This window comes from Macaca fascicularis, chromosome 4 (genome assembly GCF_037993035.2).
Source record: "Macaca fascicularis isolate 582-1 chromosome 4, T2T-MFA8v1.1".
Taxonomy (NCBI): domain Eukaryota; kingdom Metazoa; phylum Chordata; class Mammalia; order Primates; family Cercopithecidae; genus Macaca; species Macaca fascicularis.
This window is the reverse complement of record NC_088378.1, coordinates 21,702,249-21,721,700: the sequence shown is the minus strand read 5'-3', so window position 1 is coordinate 21,721,700 and position 19,452 is coordinate 21,702,249. Positions and strand designations below refer to the sequence as shown.

The 19,452-nt window shown below is 39.3% G+C and overlaps 1 long non-coding RNA gene across 1 annotated transcript in view; it reads left to right on the top strand.

Moving 5' to 3' along the window:
• The window catches only part of LOC135970394 (uncharacterized), a 118,598-nt gene extending 99,582 nt beyond the window's left edge, over positions 1 to 19,016 (top strand). The window contains exons 2-3 of the long non-coding RNA XR_010586070.1: positions 17,709 to 17,764; positions 17,852 to 19,016. This is a non-coding gene — a long non-coding RNA (uncharacterized lncRNA). The remainder of the gene's footprint in view (positions 1 to 17,708; positions 17,765 to 17,851) is intronic.
• Positions 19,017 to 19,452: the final 436 nt, after the last annotated feature.

Sequence of the window (19,452 nt, the reverse complement as noted above, 5' to 3'; positions counted from 1 at the left end):
ATTGTCTGATGGAAGTTTGTATTTCTGTGAGATCAGTGGTGATATCCTCTTTATCATTTTCTATTGTGTCTATTTGATTCTTCTTTCTTTTCTTCTTTATTAGTCTGACCAGCGGTCTATCTACTTTGTTAATCTTTTCGAAAAACGAGCTCCTGAATTCACTGATTTTTTTTTAAGGGTTTGTCATGTCTGTGTCTCCTTCAGTTCTGCTCTGATCTTAGTTATTTCTTGTCTTTTGCTAGTTTTTGAATTTGTTTGCTCGTGCTTCTCTAGTTATTTTAATTGTGATGTTAGGGTGTCAATTTTATATCTTTCTCACTTTCTCGCGTGGGCATTTAGTGCTATAAATTTCCCTCTACACACTGCTTTAAATGTGTCCCACACCTACACCAAAACCCCATCAGTACATCACCATCATCAAAGACCAGAGGCAGATAAAACCACAAAGAGGGGGAAAAAGCAGGGCAGAAAAGCTGGAAATTCAAAAAATAAGAGTGCATCTCCCCTGGCATAGGAGCGCAGCTCATCGCCAGCAACGGATCAAAGCTGGACAGAGAATGACTTTGACGAGATGAGAGAAGAAGGCTTCAGTCCATCAAATTTCTCAGAGCTAAAGGAGGAATTACGTACCCAGCGCAAAGAAACTAAAAATCTTGAAAAAAAAGTGGAAGAATTGATGGCTAGAGTAATTAATGCAGAGAAGGTCATAAACGAAATGAAAGAAATGAAAACCATGACACGAGAAATACGTGACAAATGCACAAGCTTCAGTAACCGACTCAATCAACTGGAAGAAAGAGTATCAGTGATTGAGGATCAAATGAATGAAATGCAGCGAGAAGAGAAACCAAAAGAAAAAAGAAGAAAAAGAAATGAACAAAGCCTGCAAGAAGTATGGGATTATGTAAAAAGACCAAATCTACGTCTGATTGGGGTGCCTGAAAGTGAGGGGGAAAATGGAACCAAGTTGGAAAACACTCTTCAGGATATCATCCAGGAGAATATCCCCAACCTAGTGGGCCAGGCCAACATTCAAATCCAGGAAATACAGAGAACGCCACAAAGATACTCCTCGAGAAGAGCAACTCCAAGACACATAATTGCCAGATTCACCAAAGTTGAAATGAAGGAAAAAATCTTAAGGGCAGCCAGAGAGAAAGGTCGGGTTACCCACAAAGGGAAGCCCATCAGACTAACAGCAGATCTCTCGGCAGAAACTCTCCAAGCCAGAAGAGAGTGGGGGCCAATATTCAACATTCTTAAAGAAAAGAATTTTAAACCCAGAATTTCATATCCAGCTAAACTAAGTTTCATAAGTGAAGGAGAAATAAAATCCTTTACAGATAAACAAATGCTTAGAGATTTTGTCACCACTAGGCCTGCCTTACAAGAGACCCTGAAGGAAGCACTAAACATGGAAAGGAACAACTGGTACCAGCCATTGCAAAAACATGCCAAAATGTAAAGACCATCGAGGCTAGGAAGAAACTGCATCAACTAACGAGCAAAATAACCAGTTAATATCATAATGGCAGGATCAAGTTCATACATAACAATATTAACCTTAAATGTAAATGGACTAAATGCTCCAATTAAAAGACACAGACTGGCAAACTGGATAAAGAGTCAAGACCCATCAGTCTGCTGTATTCAGGAGACCCATCTCACACGCAGAGACATACATAGGCTCAAAATAAAGGGATGGAGGGAGATTTACCAAGCAAATGGAGAACAAAAAAAAGCGGGGGTTGCAATACTAGTCTCTGATAAAACAGACTTTAAACCATCAAAGATCAAAAGAGACAAAGAAGGCCATTACATAATGGTAAAGGGATCAATTCAACAGGAAGAGCTAACTATCCTAAATATATATGCACCCAATACAGGAGCACCCAGATTCATAAAGCAAGTCCTTAGAGACTTACAAAGAGACTTAGACTCCCATACAATAATAATGGGAGACTTCAACACTCCACTGTCAACATTAGACAGATCAACGAGACAGAAAGTTAACAAGGATATCCAGGAATTGAACTCATCTCTGCAGCAAGCAGACCTAATAGACATCTATAGAACTCTCCATCGCAAATCAACAGAATATACATTCTTCTCAGCACCACATCATACTTACTCCAAAATTGACCACGTAATTGGAAGTAAAGCACTCCTCAGCAAATGTACAAGAACAGAAATTATAACAAACTGTCTCTCAGACCACAGTGCAATCAAACTAGAACTCAGGACTAAGAAACTCAATCAAAACCGCTCAACTACATGGAAACTGAACAACCTGCTCCTGAATGACTACTGGGTACATAACGAAATGAAGGCAGAAATAAAGATGTTGTTTGAAACCAATGAGAACAAAGATACAACATACCAGAATCTCTGGGACACATTTAAAGCAGTGTGTAGAGGGAAATTTATAGCACTAAATGCCCACAAGAGAAAGCAGGAAAGATCTAAAATTGACACTCTAACATCGCAATTAAAAGAACTAGAGAAGCAAGAGCAAACACATTCGAAAGCTAGCAGAAGGCAAGAAATAACTAAGATCAGAGCAGAACTGAAGGAGATAGAGACACAAAAAACCCTCCAAAAAATCAATGAATCCAGGAGTTGGTTTTTTGAAAAGATCAACAAAATTGACAGACCACTAGCAAGACTAATAAAGAAGAAAAGAGAGAAGAATCAAATCGACGCAATTAAAAATGATAAAGGGGATATCACCACCGACCCCACAGAAATACAAACTACCATCAGAGAATACTATAAACACCTCTACGCAAATAAACTGGAAAATCTAGAAGAAATGGATAATTTCCTGGACACTTACACTCTTCCAAGACTAAACCAGGAAGAAGTTGAATACCTGAATAGACCAATAGCAGGCTCTGAAATTGAGGCAATAATTAATAGCCTACCAACCAAAAAAAGTCCAGGACCAGATGGATTCACAGCTGAATTCTACCAGAGGTACAAGGAGGAGTTGGTACCATTCCTTCTGAAACTATTCCAATCAATAGAAAAAGAGGGAATCCTCCCTAACTCATTTTATGAGGCCAACATCATCCTGATACCAAAGCCTGGCAGAGACACAACTAAAAAAGAGAATTTTAGACCAATATCCCTGATGAACATCGATGCAAAAATCCTCAATAAAATACTGGCAAACCGAATCCAGCAACACATCAAAAAGCTTATCCATCATGATCAAGTGGGCTTCATCCCTGGGATGCAAGGCTGGTTCAACATTCGCAAATCAATAAACATAATCCAGCATATAAACAGAACCAAAGACAAGAACCACATGATTATCTCAATAGATGCAGAAAAGGCTTTTGACAAAATTCAACAGCCCTTCATGCTCAATAAATTTGGTATTGATGGAATGTACCTCAAAATAATAAGAGCTATTTATGACAAACCCACAGCCAATATCATACTGAATGGGCAAAAACTGGAAAAATTCCCTTTGAAAACTGGCACAAGACAGGGATGCCCTCTCTCACCACTCCTATTCAACATAGTGTTGGAAGTTCTGGCTAGGGCAATTAGGCAAGAGAAAGAAATCAAGGGTATTCAGTTAGGAAAAGAAGAAGTCAAATTGTCCCTGTTTGCAGATGACATGATTGTATATTTAGAAAACCCCATTGTCTCAGCCCAAAATCTCCTTAAGCTGATAAGCAACTTCAGCAAAGTCTCAGGATACAAAATTAATGTGCAAAAATCACAAGCATTCTTATACACCAGTAACAGACAAACACAGAGCCAAATCAGGAATGAACTTCCATTCACAATTGCTTCAAAGAGAATAAAATACCTAGGAATCCAACTTACAAGGGATGTAAAGGACATCTTCAAGGAGAACTACAAACCACTGCTCAGTGAAATAAAAGAGGACACAAACAAATGGAAGAACATACCATGCTCATGGATAGGAAGAATCAATATCGTGAAAATGGCCATACTGCCCAAGGTAATTTATAGATTCAATGCCATCCCCATCAAGCTACCAATGAGTTTCTTCACAGAATTGGAAAAAACTGCTTTAAAGTTCTTATGGAACCAAAAAAGAGCCCGCATCTCCAAGACAATCCTAAGTCAAAAGAACAAAGCTGGAGGCATCACGCTACCTGACTTCAAACTATACTACAAGGCTACAGTAACCAAAACAGCATGGTACTGGTACCAAAACAGAGATATAGACCAATGGAACAGAACAGAGTCCTCAGAAATAATACCACACATCTACAGCCATCTGATCTTTGACAAACCTGAGAGAAACAAGAAATGGGGAAAGGATTTCCTATTTAATAAATGGTGCTGGGAAAATTGGCTAGCCATAAGTAGAAAGCTGAAACTGGATCCTTTCCTTACTCCTTATATGAAAATTAATTCAAGATGGATTAGAGACTTAAATGTTAGACCTAATACCATAAAAATCCTAGAGGAAAACCTAGGTAGTACCATTCAGGACATAGGCATGGGCAAAGACTTCATGTCTAAAACACCAAAAGCAACGGCAGCAAAAGCCAAAATTGACAAATGGGATCTCATTAAACTAAAGAGCTTCTGCACAGCAAAAGAAACTACCATCAGAGTGAACAGGCAACCTACAGAATGGGAGAAAATTTTTGCAATCTACTCATCTGACAAAGGGCTAATATCCAGAACCTACAAAGAACTCAAACAAATTCACAAGAAAAAAACAAACAACCCCATCAAAAAGTGGGCAAAGGATATGAACAGACATTTCTCAAAAGAAGACATTCATACAGCCAACAGACACATGAAAAAATGCTCATCATCACTGGCCATCAGAGAAATGCAAATCAAAACCACAATGAGATACCATCTCACACCAGTTAGAATGGCAATCATTAAAAAGTCAGGAAACAACAGGTGCTGGAGAGGATGTGGAGAAATAGGAACGCTTTTACACTGTTGGTGGGACTGTAAACTAGTTCAACCATTATGGAAAACAGTATGGCGATTCCTCAAGGATCTAGAACTAGATGTACCATATGACCCAGCCATTCCATTACTGGGTATATACCCAAAGGATTATAAATTCTGCTGCTATAAAGACACATGCACACGTATGTTTATTGCGGCACTATTCACAATAGCAAAGACTTGGAATCAACCCAAATGTCCATCAGTGACAGATTGGATTAAGAAAATGTGGCACATATACACCATGGAATACTATGCAGCCATAAAAAAGGATGAGTTTGTCTCCTTTGTAGGGACATGGATGCAGCTGGAAACCATCATTCTTAGCAAACTATCACAAGAACAGAAAACCAAACACCGCATGTTCTCACTCATAGGTGGGAACTGAACAATGAGATCACTTGGACTCAGGAAGGGGAACATCACACACCGGGGCCTATCATGGGGAGAGGGGAGGGGGGAGGGATTGCATTGGGAGTTATACCTGATGTAAATGACGAGTTGATGGGTGCAGCACACCAACATGGCACAAGTATACATATGTAACAAACCTGCACGTTATGCACATGTACCCTACAACTTAAAGTATAATAATAATAAATTAATTTAAAAAAATAATAATAATAAATAAATAAATAAATGTGTCCCAGAGATTCTGGTACGTTGTCTTTGTTCTCATTGGTTTCAAAGAACTTATTTATTTCTGCCTTAATTATGTTGTTTACCCAGTAGTCATTCAAGAGCAGGTTGTTCAGTTTCCATGTAGTTGTGTGGTTTTGAGAGTTTCTTAATCCTGAGTTCTAATTTGCTTGTACTGTGGTCTGAGAGACTGTTATGATTTCCGTTCTTTTGCATTTGTTGAGGAGTGTTTTACTTCCAATTATGTCATCAGTTTTAGAATAAGTGTGATGTAGTGCTGAGAAGAATGTATATTCTGATTTGGGGTGAAGTGTTCTGTAGATGTCTATTAGGTCTGCTTGGTCCAGTGCTGAGTCAAGTCCTGAATATCCTTGTTAATTTTCTCTCTCATTGATCTGTCTAATATTGACAGTGTAGTGTTAAAGCCTACCACTATTATTGTGTGGGAGTTTTAGTCTTTTTGTAGGTCTCTAAGAACTTGCTCTATGAATCTGAATGCTTCTGTTTTAGGTGCATATATACTTAGGATAGTTAGCTCTTCTTGTTGCATTGGTCCTTTTTACCATTATGTCATGCCCTTTTTATCTTATTTGCTCTTTTTTGGTTTAACATCTGTTTTGTCAGAGACTAGGATTGCAACCCCTGCTTTTTTTTTGCTTTCCATTTGCTTGGAAAATATTCCTCCATCCCTTTATTTTGAGCCTATGTGTGTCTTTGCATGTGAGATGGGTCTCCTGAATACAGCACACCGATGGGTCTTGACACTTTATCCAGTTTGCCAGTTTGTGTCTTTTAACTGGGCCTTTATCCCATTACATTTAAGGTTAATATTGTTATGTGTGAATTTGATCCTGTCATCATGATGCTAGCTGGTTACTTTGCACGTTAGTTGATGCAATTTCTTCATAGCATCGATGGTCTTTAGAATTTTGTATGTTTTGCAGTGACTGGTACTGGTTGTTCCTTTCCATATTTAGTGCTTCCCTCAGGAGCTCTTATCAGGCAGGCCTAGTGGTGACAAAATCTCTCAGCATTTGCTTGTCTGTACAGGATTTTATGTCTCCACTTATGAAACTTAGTTTGGCTGGATATGGAATTCTGGATTGAAAATTAGTTTCTTTAAGAATGTTGAATATTGGTTCCTACTCTTTTCTGGCTTGTAGGGTTTCTGCAGAGAGATCCACTCTTAGTCTAGTGGGTTCCCTTTCTGGGTAACTTGACCTTTCTCTCTGTGTGCCCTTAACATTTTTTCCTTCATTCAACCTTGGTGAATCTGAAGATGATGTGTCTTGGGGTTGCTCTTCTTGAGGAGTATCTTTGTGGTGTTCTCTGTATTTCCTGAATTTTAGTGTTGGCTTGTCTTGCTAGGTTGGGGAAGTTCTCCTGGATAATATCCTGGAGGTATTTCCAACTTGGTTCCATTCTCCCCATCACTTTCAGGTACACCAATCAAACGTAGGTTTGGTCTTTTTACAAGTTCTGTATTTTTTGGAAGATTTGTTCATTCCTTTTCATTCTTTTTTCTCTAATCTTGTCTTCATGCTTTATTTCATTAAGTTGATCTTCAATCTCTGATATCCTTTCTTCTGCTTGATTGGCTATTGATGCTTGTGTATGCTTCACTAAGTTCTCGTGCTGTGCTTTTCAGCTCCATCAGGTCATTTATGTTCTTCTCTAAACTGGTTATTCTAGTTAGCAATTCCTCTAACCTTTTTTCAAGGTTGTTAGCTTCCTTGCGTTGGGTTAGAACATGCTCCTTTAGCTTGGAAGAGTTTGTTATTACCCACCTTCTGAAGCCTACTTCTGTCAATTTGTCAAACTCATTCTCCATCCAGTTTTGTTCCCTTGCTGGTGAGGAGTTGTGATCCTTTGGAGGAGAAGAGGCATTCTGGTTTTTTTCCAGCCTTTTGGCACTGGTTTTTCCTCATCTTTGTGGACTTATCTACCTTTGGTCTTTGATGCTGGTAACCTTCGGATGGGGTTTCTGTGTGCACGTCCTTTTTGTTGGTATTGATGCTACTCCTTCCTATTTGTTAGTTTTCCTTCTAAAAGTCAGGCTCCTTTGCTACAGGAGTTTGCTGGAGGTCCCCTCCAGATCCTGTTTTCCTGGGTATTACCAGTGCAGGCTGCAGAACAGCAAAGATTGCTGCCTGTACCTTCCTCTGGAAGCTTTGACCCAGAGGGGCACCTGCCAGATGCCAGCCAGAGCTCTCCTGTATGAGGTGTCTGTCGACCCCTGCTGGGAGGTGTCTCCCAGTCAGGAGGTATGGGTGTCAGGGACCCACTTGAGGAGGCAGTCCATCCCTTAGCAGAGGTCAAGTGCTGTGCTGGGAGATCCACTGCTCTCTTCAGAACCAGCATGCAAGAACGCTTAAGTCTGCTGAAGCTTCACCCACAGCCGTCCTTTCCCCCAGGTGCTCTGTCCCAGGGAGCTGGGAGTTTTACCTATAAGCCCCTGACTGGGGCTGCTGCCTTCTTTTCTGAGATGCCCTGCCAAGAGAGAGGAAGAATCTAGAGAGGCAGTGTGGCTACAGTGGCTTTGCTGCAGTGGGCTCTGCCTGGTTTGAACTTCCTGGTTGCTTTGTTTATGCTGAGAGGAAAACTGCCTACTCAAGCCTCCATAATGGCAGATGCCCCTTCCTCGACCAAGCTCGACAGATTCAGGTTGACTTCAGACGGCCGTGCTGGCAGTGAGAATTTTAAGCCAGTGGATCTTAGCTTGCTTGGCTCCGTGGGGGTGGGGTCCACTGAACTAGACCACTTGGCTCCCTGGCTCCAGCCCTCTTTTCAGGAGAGTAAACGGTTCTGTCTCGCTGGTATTCCAGGTGCCACCAGGGCATGAAAAAAAAAACTCGTGCAGCTACCTTGGTGTCTGCCCAAACGGCCACCCAGTTTTTTGCTTGAAACCCAGGGCCTTGGTGGTGTAGGTACCTGAGGGAATCTCCCGGTCTGCATGTTGCGAAGACTGTGGGAAGAGTCTAATATCTGGGCCAGAATGCACTGTCTTTCGTGGCACAGTCCCTCACAGCTTCCCTTGGCTCGAGGAGGGATTTCCCTGACCCTCTGTGCTTCCTGGGTGAAGTGATGCCCCACCCTCCTTTGGCTTCTCCTCCATGGGCTACACCCACTTTCAAACCAGTCCCAGTGAGATGAGCCAGGTACCTCAGTTGGAAATGCAGAAATCACCCGCCTTCTGCATTGATCTCACTGGGAGCTGCAGACTGGAGCTGTTGGTATTCAGCCATCTTGCCAGCCACTTGTGTGAATTTCTTATATATTTTGAATATAAACTCTTTATCAGTCATATGGTTTGCAAATATTTTTTCCTGTTCCATAGGTTTCTTTTATATGTTGTAGATTATTTTCTTTGCTATGCAGAAGTATTTAGTTTTCTGTAATCCATTTTTAACTTTTTCATCTCTGCTGCCTGTGCATATGATCTCAAATCCAAAAATTTATTGCTATGGTGTGTGTCATAGTTTTCCCCTTTGTTTCTTCTAAGAGTTTTATGGTTCCAATATTTATGTTTAAATCTTTAATCTATTTTGGGTTGATTTTTGTGCATGAAGTAAGATAAGGAACCAATTTCATTTTTTGCATGTGACTATCCAGTTTTCCCACATCATTCATTGGACTGACTATATTTTCCCCCTTGTGTGTTCTTGGCACCTTTATCAAAAATCAGTTGACTCTATATGTGTGGGTTTATTCCAGGGTTAATTTTGTTCTATTGGTCTATATGTCTGTTTTTATACTGGTATCATATTGTTTTGATTTCTTTTCCTTTGTAATATAATTTAGAATCAAGAAGTGTGCTACGTCCAGCATTGTGGTTCTTGCTCAAGATTTCTTTGGCTATTTAGGATATTTTATGGTTCTATATAAATTTTAGGATTATTTTCTCTATTTCTATAAAACATACTACTACTGAATTTTGATTGTGATTGCATTGAATCTGTAGATCACTTTATGTAGTGTGAACATTTTTAGAATATTAATTATTCTGCTCCATAAACAAATAATACTTTTCCATATATTTATGTCTTCTTCATTTTTTAATCAGTGTTTTATAATTTTTAGTGTACAGATCTTTCACCTCATTGGTTAAATTTATTTCTAAGTATTCTTTTTTTAAGTTATTGTAAGATTGTTTCTTAATATCTTTTTCATCTAGCTCATTGTTAATGTGTATAAATAAAACTGATTTTTGTATGTTGATTTTCTGTCTTGCAACTTTACTGAATTTCTGTAGTAGTTCTCATAGTTTTTCATAGAATCTTTAGAGATTTCTACATATAAGATCATGTCATCTGTAAACACATACAGTTTTATATCTTTTCTGATTTGGATGCCCTTGCCTAATGCCTTTGCCTAATGGCTCTGACTAGAACTTACAATATTGTGATGAATGGCAGTGGTGAGAGGGGGCATCCTTGTTTTGTTCTTGATCTTAGAGTAAAAGCTTTCAGCTTTCCACCATTGAGTATGATATTAGCTGCAGACTTGTTATATATGGCCTTTATTGTGTTAAAAAACATCTCTTCTATATCTAATTTGTTGGAAGTTCTTATCATGAAAAAATATTGAATTTTATCAGCTAATTTTGTTGCTTCTATTGAAATAATCATATCATTTTTGCTATGCACTTTGTTAATTTGGTGTATCACATTTATTGAGTTGCATATATTGAACAATTGTTACATACCACAGATAAATACCATTTGATCATGGTGTATTATCATTTGAATGTGCTGTGGAATTAAGGTTTTAGTATTTTCTTGAGGGTTTATGCATTTTTGTCCATCAGGATATTGGCCTATAATTTTTTTTTCCAGTAATGTCCCTGTCAGCTTTGGTGTCAGAATAATGTTTACCTCATAAAATGAGTTTAAAAATATTATTTCCTCTTCAACTTTTGGAAGATTTTAAGAAGGATTTCCATTAATTTTTCTTTAAAATTTTAGTAGAATTCACCAGCATTTGGTCCTGGACTTTTATTTGTTGGAAGACTTGATTGCTGATTGAATCTTCTTATTGTTCAGTTCAGATTTTTCTATTTCTTAAGTCTTAGTAGGTTGTATGTTTCTAGGAATTCATCCATTTTTTCTAGTTCATCCAATTTGTTGGATAATTATTCATAGTAGTCTCTTATGATCCTTTCTTTGTGTGATATCAGTTGTTTCCTCTTTTCTTTCTAATTGTATTTGAGTATTCTCTATTTTTTTAAGTTAATCTAACTAAAGGTTTGTCCACTTTGTTCACCTTTCTGAAAAACCAACCCAGTTTTACTGATTATTTTTCTAGTCTATGTTTTATTTATTTCTACTCTGATTTTAATTATCCTTTATTTTATTCTTCCTTTTTAAACTTTGGGCTTCATTTAGTTTTATTCTGTTGCCTTATGTTCAAAATCATTCTTTTTTCCTTCTTTAAAAAAAATTTTTTTTTGAGAGACAGGGACTTGCTGTCCTATTTCCCAGGCTGGAGTGCAATGGCATGATCATGGCTCACAGCAGCCTTGAAACCCTGGGCTCAAGTGATGCTCCCACCTCAGCCTTGCCAGTAGCTAAGACTACAGGTATATGCTACCACACCTGCCTAATTTATGTTTTGTAGAGGCGGGGTCCACTATGTTGCCCAGGCTGATCTCAAACTCCTGGCCTCAAGCAATCCTCCCATCTTGGCCTTCCATAGCACTGAGATTACATGTGTGAGCCACCAGGGCAGCCCATCTTCCTTTTTTCTTAATGTAGGTCCTTGTTGTTATAAACTTTCTTCTTAGAATGCCTTTTTCTGCATCCCATAAGTTTTGGTCTGTTGTGTTTCCATTTTCATTTGTCTCAAGATTTTTTTTTATTATTTTCCTTTTGAGTTCTTCTTTGACCCATTTTTGTTCAGGAGGTGTTGTTTAATTTCCACATATTGTGAATTTTAAAATTTCTTCATGTTGTTGATTTCTTGTTTCATACCATTGTGGTCAGAAAAGATGCATGATATAAATCCAGTCTTCTTAAATTTGTAAAAACTTGTTTTGTGGCCTAGCATATGATCCTTTCTGGAAACTGTTCTGTGTGCAATTGAGGAGAATATTCTACCATGTTGAGTGGAATGTTCAGTTTATGTCTGTTAGGTTTATTTGTCTATAGTATTCAAGTCCAATGTTATTGATTTTCTGTCTGGATAATTGACCCACTGTTGAAAGTGAAGTATTACTTTACTATTTTTTAGTGGTCTAATTCTCTCTGTAGAGCTATTCATATGTGTTTTATATATTAAGGTGTTACAGTGCTATGTGCCTATATATTTACAATTGATATATCCTCTTGATAAATTGACTCATTTATTGTTATATAATGACTGTTTCTTTTATAGTTTTTTACTTAAGGTCTATTTTGTATGATATAGGTATAGCTACCCCTGCTCTTTTCTAGTTTCCATTTGCATGGAAAGTCTTTCTTTCATTTATTTCCTTTCAATCTATGTGTGTCTTTAAAGCTCAAGTGAGTCTCTTGTAGGCATCATATAGATGGGTCTTGTGTGTGTGTGTGTGTGTGTGTGTGTGTGTGTGTTTAATCTATTCAGGCACTCTATGTCTTTTGAATAGAGAATTTAGTCCATTTACATTTAACATAATTATTGAGAGGTAACAACTTATTATTGCCATTTTGTTAATTGTTTTCTGATTGGTAGGTTCTTTGTTCCTTTCTTCCTCTTCTGCTATCTTTTTTATTTATTTATTTTATGTAGTGGTATGCTTTGATTTCTTTCTCTTTATCTTTTGTGTATCTAATATAGATACTTGTTTTGTGGTTACTGTTAGGCTTACATAAAACATCTAATAGTTACAACAGGCTATTTTAATCTAATAACAACTTTGATCACTATACAAGCTCTGCCCAATTTTATGTTTTTAATATATAACTTCTTATATTATGAACCCACTAATAAATTATTATAGTTTTTAATACCTTGACTTTTAATCTTTGTGCTAGAGTTATAAGTGATTTATATACCATTATTACAGCACTAGAGTATTCTGAATTTAACTACAAAATTATCTTTCCAAGTGAGTTTTATATTTTCATATGTATTTACATTACTAATTAGCATTATTTCATTTCAGGTTGAAGAACTCTCTTTAGCATTTTTTTAAGGCAGGTCTAATGATGATGATTTCCCTCAACTTTTGTTTCTCTGAGGAAATTTTTATCTATCCTTCATTTATGAAGAATAGCTTTGCCAGGCAAACTATTATTGTTTTGCAGGGGTTCTTTCCAGCACTCTGAATATATCATTCCAAGTTCTCCTGACCTGCAAGGTTTCTGCTGATGGCCTCATAGAAATTTTCTTGTGTTTGATGAGCCTCTTTTCTCTTGTTGCTTTCAAATTTCTCTCTTTCGTCTTTGTGTTTGATAGTTTGATTAAAATATGTGTCAGTGAAGTCTTTGGGGACCACCACTGAGCTTCATGTACTTGGATTTCCATATCTCTTCCCAAACTTGGACAATTTTCAGCCATTATTTCTTTAAATAGTTTTCTGTCCTTTTCCCTCTCTGTCTTCTCCTTCTGAAGATTCCATAATATAAATATTAGCTCTTTTGATGGGGTCTCAAAAATCTTATAGGCTTTCTTCATTCCCTTTTATTCTTTTTCACTTTTTCTTTTATGCCTTGATAATTTAAAATGACATGTCTTCAAATTCTGATTCTTTGGCTTGACTGAGTCTGCTGTTGAAACTTTCTATTGCATTCTCTAGTTCAGTCACTGTATTCTTCCAGCTTCAAAATTTCTGTTTGGTTCTCTCTTTTTCTGTTTTCTATCTCTTTTTTGAACATCTCATTTTGTTCTCATATTGTTTTCTTGATTTCATTAAATCATTTATCTATGTTCTCTTGTAACCTGCTGAGCTTCTTTATAACAATAATTTGTGTGTGTGTTTAATCTATTCAGGCACTCTATGTCTTTTGAATAGAGAATTTAGTCCATTTACATTTAACATAATTATTGAGAGGTAACAACTTATTATTGCCATTTTGTTAATTGTTTTCTGATTGGTAGGTTCTTTGTTCCTTTCTTCCTCTTCTGCTATCTTTTTGATTTATTTTATGTAGTGGTATGTTTCTTGTTTGGTGTCTTGTTTCCCTGGTTTCTTGTGATCCTTGTTTGTGCAGGTTTGATATATAGGTAAACAGACAGGTGCCTTCGAAGACCTTTTCCAGATTTAGTTGACTGGCTGTGATAAGAAAAGACATTTATCAGTGGGGTGAGGGGGCCCTGGAGCATACTGTATCACCAGATATCAAATGTGGGAGCATAAAGTAGCTCTGGGTCTTGTGTGGGGTTGGTGTAGAGACTTATCAGCTCAGAAAGCTGTGGTCCATGATGTCAGCAGCAGCAAAACCTTTATTGATAAGAACTGCAGGGGATCCACAGTGAGTAAAAAAGCTGTTAGGGTCCTCAGCAGTGCCTCTGGCTTCAGTAGCAAGGGGCAAGGGCAAACAGTGGTGGACATCAGGACTTGAAGTTTACACATGTGTGGCTTCAGGGACCAGCTGTACATGCAAGTGTGGCTGCAGGAGTTGGGCCTGCCAGTATGCATGAGCTCAACTGCAAGGAACAGCTGAAGGCATGTGCCTGGTGGTGAGGGAGTCGGGGCTAGCTGGTGCATGTACACTGCTGTTGGGACCAGAGCTGACGGCTAGCTGCAGGTGACTGAATGGTAGTGAAGGCTGGCAGTGGGGTCAGTGTCAGCTGTGTAAACACACATGCTCGCAGGATCACCATGGGCATACATACAGCACTGCATGTCATGGCTTGATGCAGGAACCCAAGTCATCTGCAAGCATGTGCATGCAGTAGCCAGGCTGTGTGTGGGGATGGGGCACCCATGGTGGAAAGAAAGCTCTGGGAAGGGGAGAAAAGAGTGACAGCTCAGACAGCTGGAGTCTGCAAAGACTGTAGATCTCAAAGGCAAAAGCTTTTGGCATCCCCTATGGAGCAGACTGCTTGGATCCACAGTGATGAACACCATGGGGTCCTCAGAGGAGCTGGCTGTTGAGGAGGATGCTGTGAAACACCACAAGAGCTGTTGAGGTCCTCAGTGGCGAGAGTTGAGGATCAAGCCATGGGGGGTCACAATAGCATCCACCATATGGCTGACACTGATAGTCTCCAGCCTTCTTTGTTTTTTAGCTGAATATATGTCATGTTAAGTTTTTAGTCCTCTCCAGATGTCTCAGCTATGTTGGTGTCCCCAGGGATCTGGGTAAGGTGAAGCCAAAGCAGATCCTTAGGGCAATGCCCCCCAAAAACTGGGGAAGTTGGTCATTCATTCCGCTCTTCTTGTCCCTGTAAGGAGAACTTGTGCACTGGGTAGTTCCCTCTTAGCACTGAGCAGTGACAGCCTCAGGGGATGAGATGGTGCAGGCAAAATGAAACTGTTGTTCCTATGCCTTTTATGCAATTATTCTTTGTGTTGTTATTGTTGTTGTTTGTTGTTGTTGTTTTGTTTGTTTGTTTTGCTTTGCTGTGTTGCTGCAGCTTCTCAAATTGATGCCTGAGCTCTCCATAGCTATTTTCACTTGTGGATATCTGTCTAATTATTATTTTTTTGTGGGCAGATGAAGGCTGGCGTCTCCTACTCTGATATCTTGCTGATATTATTCCTGAAATCTAGCCTTTAAAAGGAGATAATACCTTGTTTTAAAGAGAGCTAGGAGTTTTAAATCAAATGGTTACTTTCTGGAACTTTTCTGTTCAAAGCACTAAGAAAATGGGATACTGTAATTTTAGTTGAATATATATCATGTTAAGTAATAAGAGACAGGAGTTTGGTGTCCTTAGCTATTGCTTCAGTTGACTGATTTACCAAAAGCCATTTTGATTCAATATCACCGGGAAAAATTAAGAAAACGTTAATATTCCCTGCACAGACTAACATATTCAAGACTTGCTATTTTCAGTCAGACAAAGATCATTAGGAAATAAATTTGCGTTCATCAGAGCCAAATATGCTTAATAACTACTTCATTAAAATCTGCTAATGCTGGAACTCTTTTTGAGAAATTGGATTTATAACAATAAGCCATAGATAGCAACGAGATGACTCTGCCCCCAAAGAAATGGCCCTTATTTTGTCTAGTTTAAAAATAGTTTGTTTAGTGGTAAGAAAAGCTTTAGTTCTTGGCTTCTGTCTCTTGCACAGTTTCCAACATGACAACAGGAGAGGGAGGCAATCAAGAGTACATGATAGGAAAACATACTAGCTTCCCATTGACTGGGGGTAAAACTTCCCAAGAACAAGAAGAAGACTGACCTCATTCAACTCAAACCAACAGAAGCAGCACTAAGATGGTAAATAAATAACTTTTTTTTTTTTAGACGAAGACTCACTCTTGTTGCCTAGGCTGGAGTGCAATGGTGCGGTCTCGGCTCACTGCAATCTCCGCCTCCTAGGTTCAAGCCATTCTCGTGCCTCAGCCTCCTGAGTAGCTGGGATTACGGATACCTGCCAGCACACCTGGCTAATTTTTGTATTTTTAGTAGAGACGAGGTTTCACCATGTTGGCCAGGCTGGTCTCGAACTCCTGACCTCAGGTGATCTGCCCACCTCAGCCTCCCAAAGTGCTGGGATTACAGGCATGAACCACTGCACCCGGCAAATGAAGAGTTTTCTGTGGACAGCACAACCACGCTGCTTCAGGGCTGAGAACCAAAGTAACAGGCATGGGGAACCTCACAGGCAACACAAAGTTCATCTCTTTTATATTTATAAGGCAACGTTTCCTCTATCCATTCTTCAGCACCTTTTCCTTATCTTCCTCCTGGGTCTGCATCTTAACTCTAACCAAGTGGTTGTCGACTCAGTGTGAGTGTCAGAATTACCTGTGTTGATATTCAAATATCACACATGATCTATTCATGTGGTAGGGCCACCGTAATAATACCAGAGACTGGATGGCTTAAACAACAGCAATTTATATTTTCACAGTTCTGGAGGCTAGAAATCCAGGATTAAAGTTTCAACAGATTTTGTTTCTTCTGACGCTTCTTTCCTTGGCTTGTAGGTGGCCACCTTCTTGCTCTGCCCTCACATGGTCATCCCTCTGGGCATGTGCACCCCTGGTGTCTCTCTGTGTGTTCGTATTTCCTCTTCTGACAAGGACAACAGTCAGATTGGATTAAGGCACACCCTAACAGTCTCATTTTAACTTAATCACTTCTTTAAAGACCCCCATGTTCACATACAGGCACATTCTGAGGTACTAGGGTTGAGAGCTTCAACATGTGACTTTGTGAGGGACACAATACACAGTTCAGCCCATTACTTTCCCCAAGTCCCAGTCACAGAGACTCTGATTCAGTAGGTATGGGGAAGTACCTCGGGATCTCTACTTTAAAACTACCACAAGGTGTCTCAAATACACAGGATTATATTCCAGTGTATTTTCTGACTTCTATGTATAATTCTTGAAGTCAAAGACTGCCTTGTACATGTATGTAATCTCATTCATTTTTATAGTACCTATCAAAGATGTTTAGGAAACAGTCTATTTTGTTTTAGTTATTACTCTGTTCTCTCTGGGTTTTTCCTACTTATCTATCTATCATCTATCTATCTATCTATCTATCTATCTATCTATCTATCTATCTATCTATCTATCTATCTTTGAGACAGACTCTTGCTCTGTTGCCCAGGCTGGAGTGCAGTGGCACGATCTCAGCTCACTACAACCTTCATCTCCCGGGTTCAAGTGATTCTCCTGCCTGAGTCTCCCGAGTAGCTGGGATTACAGGTGTGCTATCACGCCTGGCTAAGTTTTGTATTTTTAGTAGAGATGGGTTTTGCCATGTTGGCCAGGCTGGTCTCAAACTCCTGACCTCAGGTGATCTGCCCACCTCAGCCTCCCAAAGTGCTGGAATTACAGGCACGAGTCACCACACCTGGCCTATTTATTCTCTATATTTGATTTATTACTGACATGAGTATTTTATGTTTGCACTCTCTTACCCTTCCAGGGGCATTATCTTCTCATCTCTATAACTTTGATGAGGACCCAGCTGCTCCCTGTCCCAGTACTTCTTTATTCTCCAACTCTATTTCCCTGCAGGGCTCTGGAATCTAAACCACTCTGGGGAGAAATCTCAGGACTGATCTATACTTCAGGTAAGTTGGCATGTGGGCAAACTTGCTGCTTTTCTCATTTCAGTCTTGTGTCTCTCTCTTGGTAATTAGGTTTCTATTTTATTTCAGGGTCTGGATCCATGTGACACACACTAGCTCCATACTGGTCTCTTGATTGTTAGCTGATATCTAACTTCCTGCCTTGTTAGCCTGCCCATTCTCCAAGCCTGGGAACCTTTGTGCCTTGTCCTTGCCATCCTCCCAGTGTCATCAGCATAAATAATCTAGATCAAGAAGTGGTAAACTTTTTCTGTTAAGGACCTGAAAGTAAATATTTTAGGCTTTGCCAGTCATGTGGACTCTGTCAAGACTACTTAACTCTAACTCTGTAGAGCAGAAGCAGCCGGAAATGACATGTAAACAAATGAGCATGGCTATGTTCAAATAACACTTATGTACAAAAACAGCTAGCAGCTGAGGGCTGCTGACCTGAGGGCTGTAGTTGGCAAACTTGATCTCAATGGAGTGTTATCAATTTATTCTGTGGAATTTCATGGGTTCCTTCTATTAGAGAGGAGATTTTAATTAGATACTTTCTCTTTTATCTGTTTCATATTTAGGACTCTAATCATTCCATCCTGTATTCAGTCCATCGAGGCTGCTATAACAAAATTTCATAAATTGGGTGGCTTAAACAACAGAAATTTACTTCTTCTAGAACTAGGGACTGGGAAGGATCTAGGTAATGGCAGATTTTGTGTCTGGTGAGGATCCACTTTCTACTTTACTACATCCTCACATGGTGGAAAAATTATGGTTTCTTCAGCCCTTGTGCACTAATCCCATTTTTGAGGGTCCCACCCTGATGACCAAATCACTTCCCAAGGGTTCCGCCTCCTTACAATATCACACTGACGATTAGGGTTCAACATAAATCTTGGGGAGACAAAAATATTCAGACCACAGCAGACTCCAAGTAAAAATTTTGGTGTAAAGAGGGTTCTACTGCTTTAAAATAAAAGGTTTGAAAACTACTAGTATAGATCAGTTCTAAGAAATACGCAAACGGAGATCTGAAAAAAATTAATTTGCCCTCAGTTGTAGAATTGCAGTTAGAAACTGCAGCTAGAAACCATAATGTCAATGATTAAACAAAATGTGGGGCCTTTCTAAGCATGGGAACCTTGTACAACTACACAAATTACACAGCCATGAAGTCATTTCTAGAGGGAGGATTGCTCTCTGTAAAGTCTGAAGAGGCACCGAGTGATCTGAATTTCTTAATAATTTTTTTGTTTTTGTTTTTGTTTTTTTTTGTTTTTTTTTTTGAGACGGAGTCTCGCTCTGTCGCCCAGGCTGGAGTGCAGTGGCCGGATCTCAGCTCACTGCAAGCTCCGCCTCCTGGGTTCACGCCATTCTCCTGCCTCAGCCTCCCGAGTAGCTGGGACTACAGGCTCCCGCCACCTCGCCCGGCTAGTTTTTTGTATTTTTTTTTTAGTAGAGACGGGGTTTCACCGTGTTAGCCAGGATGGTCTCGATCTCCTGACCTCGTGATCCGCCCGTCTTGGCCTCCCAAAGTGCTGGGATTACAGGCTTGAGCCACCGCGCCCGGCCAATAATTTTTTTAACAAGGGGCTCTGAATTTTCATTTTGCACTGGGTCTTGCAAATTATATAGCTGATCCTGCTCTTTACCTCCACATAAATATGCAATGCATTTGTGCAGTAAAT